Source organism: Procambarus clarkii, chromosome 59 (genome assembly GCF_040958095.1).
Source record: "Procambarus clarkii isolate CNS0578487 chromosome 59, FALCON_Pclarkii_2.0, whole genome shotgun sequence".
NCBI lineage: Eukaryota > Metazoa > Arthropoda > Malacostraca > Decapoda > Cambaridae > Procambarus > Procambarus clarkii.
The window spans coordinates 10,440,060-10,449,375 of NC_091208.1; positions in this window are offsets into that span (position 1 = coordinate 10,440,060).

Sequence of the window (9,316 nt, forward strand, 5' to 3'; positions counted from 1 at the left end):
ACGAAAGCGTGACCAAAACACTAACAACAAGACACACCAGCGTGACCAAAACACCAACAACAAGAAACACCAGCGTGACCAAAACACTAACAACAAGAAACACCAGCGTGACCAAAACACTAACAAGAAACACCAGCGTGACCAAAACACTAACAACAAGAAACACCAGCGTGACCAAAACACTAACAACAAGAAACACCAGCGTGACCAAAACACCAACAACAAGAAACACCAGCGTGACCAAAACACTTACAAGAAACATCTGTTGAAAAGTGAGTTTCTGTGACAACCTCTAACCTCATAGCAGAGTAGCAAAATGTCCCCCACTCTCTAACAACTGCTATGATTGCTGTTGTAGACAGCGTAAATGATCCCTAATCACTGAATAGCTTATTATGAATAATGTACACTCAAAATTTTGATTAACTTATCGGCCCGATGTAAGTTAATAAAATATCTTTTTATATGAATTAAATAATTTTAGGAAAAATTTAAGCAGTAAATATTTGTGCTTAAATTTTGTTAAATTTTAAAATTTTTAACAGTAAATAGCAATTTTTTTTTAACTTCATACTAGTAATAAAACTTGTATATCATAACTTTTCTAAATACAAAATAATGGTAGTTAGTAACTAATAAACAATAATATTTTGCTCATCTTCTCACACCCACATCGCCGAATTGTCGTGGATTTGTATACCTCTTTAATGAATAACTTTTAAATTCAAAATTTTTTGTTTCATTTTACCAGAAATTTTATGTTGATATTTTGAATGCCTTATTAATATCTCCTTTGTGTACCGTATTCTTAGGCCATTATCAAAGTTGTCAGTAAGTAAGGATCACTAAGCTGCTGGGCACCATTCCTTCCTCCGCCCCGTACAATCCCTAATCCTTATCCTGCATTTGGATGCAGTGCCAGGTTATGGTTATGTTGTGGCTGAGGGTGTGGAGGCTGGTGGTGATGTTGTTCAGGGCCTTGTTGAGGTTGGTGATGCAGTGCCTGGTTATGTTGTGGCGGAGGGTGTGGAGGCTGGTGTTGATGTTGTTCAGGGCCTTATTGAGGTTGGTGATGCAGTGCCTGGTTATGGTTATAACAATAAGGACAACAATAAATATCATGAAAGTGGAAGATCCGGTGAAAATTTCTGCGTGATATCCAAATTCCTGTAAATGTAATTTGTATAAACACGAGCGAGGCAGATTTTGCAAGAGAAATTGACAACATACCCATGCACTCAGCCCCAGATTCATGGAATTCAATATTTATTAAGAAATATTTTTCTAAACTATATTCTAAACTAATAAAGGGGTTTCGAACCATTGATGATGTTGCAACATATCCTAATACTTGGGTAAGAAAGTTAAGAATCATGATGATGTTGCAATACGTCTTCCTACTTGTTACACTTCAACATTGTTCAGATTTTGCACATTTCTTTCTCATTCACTTGTTATGTAGTATTTAAATACAAGTTAAAGGGAAGATGCGACGCCGTTGTCATGGAGACATCACCCCTCCTCCTCCTGACTGATGTTTACACAATTACGCCAATCACCGCCGTTCATTCACCAATTTCAAGAAACAACCAGAAAACAGGTGTTTAATTAACAGTGCCTTACAATGATCACTGTACACAGTAGTTAATCCATTCTCATGTCAAGAGTCCACACATTCATGAGGACCTGCTTAGTGCATGACGTCACTGGGGTCTTGCTTAGTGCATGACGTCACTGGGGTCCTGCTTAGTGCATGACGTCACTGGGGTCCTGCTTAGTGCATGCCGTCACTGGGGTCCTGCTTAGTGCATTACGTCACTGGGGTCCTGCTTAGTGCATGACGTCACTGGGATTATGTACACTGTGCCCACCTGAACAAAACACCAACAACAAGAAATACCTGTGGAAGATGAGTTTCTGTGACAACTACTGGCCTCAGAACACGGTACACAGTACCTAAGTATCCCACACTCAACCAAGTGCAACGATTACTGTAGTCACTGCATAATTTAATGTATATAATATATACTCAAAAATTTGACTTTTTCATATTAAGATTAAAGTTACTATGAGTTTCTTTTATATACATTATATGATTTTATGTAAAATTTACGTAGTTAATATTTTTGCATACATTCATAAATTATAAAACCATTTTAAAAACTTAACTAAATTTTAAAGTACTATTATGTTTTCTAAATTTATGTATTAATATATTTCTAGTTGCCTCATACTGTTGTTAAGGAACTAATATATATAAATATTTTGCTCATTCTTCAACACTCTCATGGTCGCATAGTCTTGGTTTTTCTATACTTTTTTTTTAAGATTAACTCTTATATTCAATATTTTGTATGTTTCATTCCTAAAGAAATTTTTTGTTGATACACTGAATACCTTATTAATATTCTCTTTGTGTACCGTATTCTAAGGCCATTGTCACAGTTGTCGGTAAGTGAGGATCACTTAGCTAATTGGCACCATTCCTTCCTCCCCCCCCTTCCCCAATCAAGTCCCTAATCCTTATCCTGTAATTGGATGCAGTGCCTGGTTATGGTTGTGTTGTGGCTGAGGGCGTGGAGGCTGGTGTTGATATTGTTCAGGGCCTTGTTGAGGTTGGTGATGCAGTGCCTGGTTATGGTTATGTTGTGGCTGAGGGTGTGGAGGCTGGTGTTGATGTTGTTCAGGGCCTTGTTGAGGTTGGTGATGCAGTGCCTGGTTATGGTTATGTTGTGGCTGAGGGTGTGGAGGCTGGTGTTGATATTGTTCAGGGCCTTGTTGAGGTTGGTGATGCAGTGGCTGGTTATGGTTATGTTGTGGCTGAGTGTGTGGAGGCTGGTGTTGATGTTGTTCAGGGCCTTGTTGAGGTTGGTGATGCAGTGCCTGGTTATGGTTATGTTGTGGCTGAGGGTGTGGAGGCTGGTGTTGATGTTGTTCAGGGCCTTGTTGATGTTGGTGATGCAGTGCCTGGTTATTGTTATAACAATAAACACTACAATAAACTGCATGAAAGTGGAAGATCCGAACGTCTTCATTATGCTTAATATCCAAACTCCTGTTAATATAATTGATATCAACACGAGCGAGGCAGATTTTGCAAGAGAAATTGTCAACATGCCCATGCACTCAGCCCGGGTCCAGACTCATGGAATTCAATATTTATAATGAAATACTATTCTAAACTATATTCTAAAAAAAAAAATGAGTTTAAAAGCATGATAATGATGTAACATATCATAATACTTGGTCATAGAGTTTAGAAACATGATGTTGCAACACGTCTTCATACATGTTACACTGCAACATTGTTCAGATTTTGGACATTTCTTTCTCATTCACTTGTTACGTAGTATCTAAATACCGGTTAAAAGGAAGATTGCGACGCCGTTGTCATAGAGACATCACCCCTCCTCCTCCTGACTGATGTTTTCACATTTACGGCATTCAACCCCGTTCATTCACCGAATTCAAGAAACAACCAGAAAGCAGGTGTTTAATAGTGCCTTACAATAATCACTGCACAAAGTAGTGAATCCATTCGCATGGCAGAGACTCACATTCATGAGGGGTCCTGCTTAGTGCATGACGTCACTGGGATTCTGCTTAGTGCGTGACGTCACTGGGGTCCTGCTTAGCGCATGACGTCACTGGGGTTCTGCTTAACGCATGGCGTCACTGGGATTCTGCTTAGTGCATAACGTCACTGGGGTCCTGCTTAGCGCATGACGTCATTGGGGTCCTGCTTAGTGCATGCCGATACTGGGGTCCTGCTTATTGCATGACGTCACTGGGCTTCTGCTTAGTAAATGACGTCACTGGGTTCCTGCTTAGTGCATGACGTCACTGGGGTCCTGCTTAGCGCATGATGTCACTAGGGTTCTGCTTAGTGCACTACGTCACTGTGGCTTAGTAGGCCAGCCAGAGGCTTAGCGCCCGCGCAGGAATATCCCTGGAAAAAACATATCACTGTGGTTCTGCTTATTGCATGACGTCACTGGCGTCCTACTGAGTGCATGACGTCACTGGGGTCCTGCTTAGTGCACGACGTCACTGGGGTCTTGCTTAGTGCATGACGTCACTGGGATCCTGCTTTGTGCATGAGGTCACTGGGGGTCCTGCTTAGTGCATGACGTCACTGGGGTCCTGCTTTGTGCATGACGTCACTGGGATCCTGCTTAGTGCATGACGTCACTGGGATCCTGCTTTGTGCATGAGGTCACTGGGGGTCCTGCTTAATGCATGACGTCACTGGGGTCCTGCTTTGTGCATGACGTCACTGGGATCCTGCTTAGTGCATGACGTCACTGGGATTACATACGCTGTGAACACCTGAACAAAACACCAACAACAAGAAATACCTGTGGAAGATGAGTTTTTGTGACAACTACTGACCTCAGAACACGGTACACAGTACCTAAGTATCCCACACTCAACCAAGTGCAACGATTACTGTAGTATTCACTGCATAATTTAATGTATATAATATATACTCAAAAATTTGACTTTTTTATATTAAGATTAAAGTTACCATGAGTTTTTTTATATAAATTATATGATTTTATGTAAAATTTACGTAGTTAATTTTTTGGCATACATTCATAAATTATAAAACAATTTTAAAAACTTAACTAAATTTTAAAGTATTATTTTTTTTTCTAAATTTATGTATTAATATATTTCTAGTTGCCTCATATTGTTGTTAAGGAACTAATATATATAAATATTTTGCTCATTCTTCAACACTCATATGGTCGCATAGTCTCTAAGGTGCTACATAGGCTTATCGCCTTGGTACATTATTTTGATAATTACTTTCTTAATGATTACTTTAAGGCCTATCAACAAAATAATTTTTATGAGGTGTCTTAAATTATATTCATAATTATCAAATTTTCAAAGAGAATTCATTTTTTTTCGCTTCTTGAATTTTTCAGTAATTTCTTTAACCGGAAAATTTCTCTCTGGCCTTTTCCTAAAAGGCCGGATAAGCGGTGAACAGCGAGTTCGTTTGGGGGTTCGGATTCCTTAACCGAACTGCTGGCTACAGCATATGTGTTAATACCAGGTTATCTTAAGGTTATCTTGATATAATCACCGATAAGAATAACATAGAAGAACCTAGAATACTATGTCTCACCATTGAGGGAGGGAGAAGAGAAGTATGAGGAGAAAGTACCCTTACGACTATATAGCACTGAGAAAGGGGTCAGGATAATGATTTGGGATGGGACGGGGGAAAGGAATGGTGCCCAACCACTTTAGGACCGTAGGGGATTGAACGCCGACCTGCATGACGCTCTACCGTCCACCGCAAGTAGCTAGAGAGAGAGAGAGAGATATAGAGGCAAAGAAACACAGATAAAGAGAGAAACAGAGAGTTTAAACAAGCAATTAAATGGAAATATGTAGTTAAAGATTATTATCTGTGAATTACCTTGATTGGTGTTCATTACACACGGATTGAGCTCCCATTGGAGGAGGAGACATGTTAGCAACATAGAAAATACTTCAGGGAAGTAACAATTCGGAAAACGAAGAAATATATACAATAAACACGATTAATAATTTAACAAAACATAGATGAATTCTGGCGACTGAATCAAACCATCAAAATGAGATAACAACCTAATTTAGCATAACAGGAGAACATTAGAGAGAACAAGATGAAAAGGTCGTAGAGTTCAACTCCATTGTACAATTTAAAAATAGGCTTAGGCAGCAATTAACCTTTGGAGGGTCATTAAGACCACTACAAATAGTTTAGTGACCAACCAGCCAGTTTGCTGTTAGCCTTAAGGCCCATCAACCTCTGGAGGGTTATTAAAGCCTATCAACCTCTGGAGGGTTATTAAGGCCTATCAACCTCTGAAGGGTTATTAAGACCTATCAACCTCTGAAGGGTTATTAAGAACTATCAACCTCTGGAGGGTTATTAAGACCTATCAACCTCTGGAGGGTTATTAAGGCCTATCAACCTCTGTAGGGTTATTAAGGCCTATCAACCTCTGGAGGGTTATTAAGGCCTATCAACCTCTGGAGGGTTATTAAGGCCTATCAACCTCTGGAGGGTTATTAAGGCCTATCAACCTCTGGAGGGTTATTAAGGCCTATCAACCTCTGGAGGGTAATTAAAGACCGATCAACCTCTGGAGGGTTATTAAGACTTATCAACCTCTGGAGGGTTATTAAGACCTATCAAACTCTGGAGGGTTATTAAGACCTATCAACCTCTGGAGGGTTATTAAGGCCTATCAACCTCTGGAGGGTTATTAAGGTCCATCAACCTCTGGAGGATTAATAAGACCTATCAACCTCTGGAGGGTATTAAGGCCTATCAACCTCTGGAGGGTTATTAAGGTCCATCAACCTCTGGAGTATTGTTAAGACTTATCAACCTCTGGAGGGTTATTAAGACCTATCAACCTCTGGAGGGTTATTAAGGTCTATCAACCTCTGGAGGGTTATTAAGGCCTATCAACCTCTGGAGGGTTATTAAGGCCTATCAACCTCTGGAGGGTTATTAAGACCTATCAACCTCTGGAGGGTTATTAAGACCTATCAACCTCTGGAGGGTTATTAAGGCCTATCAACCTCTGGAGGGTTATTAAGGTCCATCAACCTCTGGAGGATTATTAAGACTTATCCACCTCAGGAGGGTAATTAAGACCTATCAACCTCTGGAGGGTTATTAAGGCCTATCAACCTCTGAAGGGGTATTAAGGCCTATCAACCTCTAAAGGGTTATTAAGACCTATCAACCTCTGGAGGGTTATTAGAAAACCACATAATCTAACTTACCTACCTATAAGGTATACATATATCCAGGGTTAATATAACAGTGTATATATACACCGAAAAGCTGAGTATATCCGCTTCTAGCCGTAGGTATATCCCCCCCTTATACACAAAAGCGATTTCAGTATACCTTAACAGCCCAATTCCTCATAAATGAAGAACTGATACTGTTCCAAACAACTTTGAAACATCACCAGGTGTTCATAAGAACATAAGAACAAAGGTAACTGCAGAAGGCCAATTGGTCCATACGAGGCAGCTACTCCTGGTCCATACGAGGCAGCTCCTATTGGTCCATACGAGGCAGCTGCTATTGGCCCATACGAGGCAGCTTGTCGTTAGTGTTTTGGTCACGCTGGTGTTTCTTGTTGGTGTTTTGGTCACGCTGGTGTTTCTTGTTGTTGGTGTTTTGGTCACGCTGGTGTTTCTTGTTGTTGGTGTTTTGGTCACGCTGGTGTTTCTTGTTGTTGGTGTTTTGGTCACGCTGGTGTTTCTTGTTGTTGGTGTTTTGGTCACGCTGGTGTTTCTTGTTGTTGGTGTTTTGGTCACGCTGGTGTTTCTTGTTGTAGGTGTTTTGGTCACGCTGGTGTTTCTTGTTGTTGGTGTTTTGGTCACGCTGGTGTTTCTTGTTCTTGGTGTTTTGGTCACGCTGGTGTTTCTTGTTGTTGGTGTTTTGGTCACGCTGGTGTTTCTTGTTCTTGGTGTTTTGGTCACGCTTGTGTTTCTTGTTGTTGGTGTTTTGGTCACGCTTGTGTTTCTTGTTGTTGGTGTTTTGGTCACGCTGGTGTTTCTTGTTGTTGGTGTTTTGGTCACGCTGGTGTTTCTTGTTGTTGGTGTTTTGGTCACGCTGGTGTTTCTTGTTGTTGGTGTTTTGGTCACGCTGGTGTTTCTTGTTGTTGGTGTTTTGGTCACGCTGGTGTTTCATGTTGTTGATGTTTTGGTCACGCTGGTGTTTCTTATTGTTTGTGTTTTGGTCACGCTGGTGTTTCTTGTTGTTAGTGTTTTGGTCATGCTGGTGTTTCTTGTTGTTTGTGTTTTGGTCAGGTGGCCACAGATCACTAAGCATAGAACCAGCAGGTTATCACAGTGTAATTAATCCCAGTGACGTTATGCACTAAGCAGGACCCCAGTGACATCATGTATTAAGCAGGACACCCAGTGACTTATGCACTAAGCAGGACCTCCCGTGACGTTATGCACTAAGCAGGACCCCTAGTGACATCATGCACTAAGCAGGACCCCAGTGACGTCATGCACTAAGCAGGACCCTAGTGACGTCATGCACTAAGCAGGACCCTAGTGACGTCATGCACTAAGCAGGACCACAGTGACGTCATGAACTAAGCAGGACCACGAGTGACGTCATGCACTAAGCAGGACCCCCCTCGTGAATGTGAGGACTCTGACATTAAATGGATCGTTGTAAGGCACTGTTAAACACCTGCTTTCTGATTATTTCTACATTTCAATAGTAATATCTCAATATTTCTGCACTCAACCAGACTAACACCAGAGGTGATGGTCTGGTTGCGGGCACTACATCCAGTTACAGGATAAGGTTTTGGGATAGGTCTGGGAAGATGGGTCGGGGCGGGGGAAGGAAGGAATGGTGTCCAGTCGCTAAGTGATCCCCACTTACTGATGACTGTGACAGTGGCCAAAGAATACGGTGCACACAGGGCATATTAATAATGTATTCAAAATATCAACGCACAATTTCTGGAGGAATGAAACAAAAAGTTGAGAATATATAAGTTACCCAATAAATTGGTATAGAAAACCATGAACAAACGACCATATGAATGTGTGTTATTTTTGTGGGTGGTGGCGGGGGTGGAGGTAGAAAAAAATATTAATAATTATTATCAGTTCCTGAATATAATTAGTTTGTGACAAGAAAATATTTTAAAATTACAATTTAAATATTAATTTAAAATAAAAAAAGGTAATAGGCGTTTAAAATTTTTAGATAATTTATAAATTTTACACAAGACTTTACTATTTAATTTTTTGTTATAAAATGTTGTTTATATATTAAGAAATTTTACATGCTTGCACCTCTTAGAGCTCCGTGGCATACTAGTATTACCCTCATCCAACTAAAGTTCCTGCCCGTTAACTACATCCAAAGCCTTCTTAACATATATAATGCCATCCAGGCTGTTGGAAATTTCCAACATAATACAACACTGTTGTATTATTATTAATTATTACTAAATCTACTAATCACTGTAGTAATTAAAATTAACCAAACGTAGAGTTCACATGTACTAATAATTACATCTGTACAATAAGGCTAGAATTCTTATGTCACCAGACGCCAGTATTGCGTCAGATTCCATTATAATAAACACATCTATATCCAGAGTGTCAGAGAATTGAGTTTGATTCTCTATAAAACAACGGTGTTCTGTGTGATAATTATTTACAGATAAACTGATCCCTAACTAATGCCAAATAGAGCGTTTATAGTTACAACTGTTATCTGGTAATAAATTTAAAGTCACGTGTGGATGCCCTG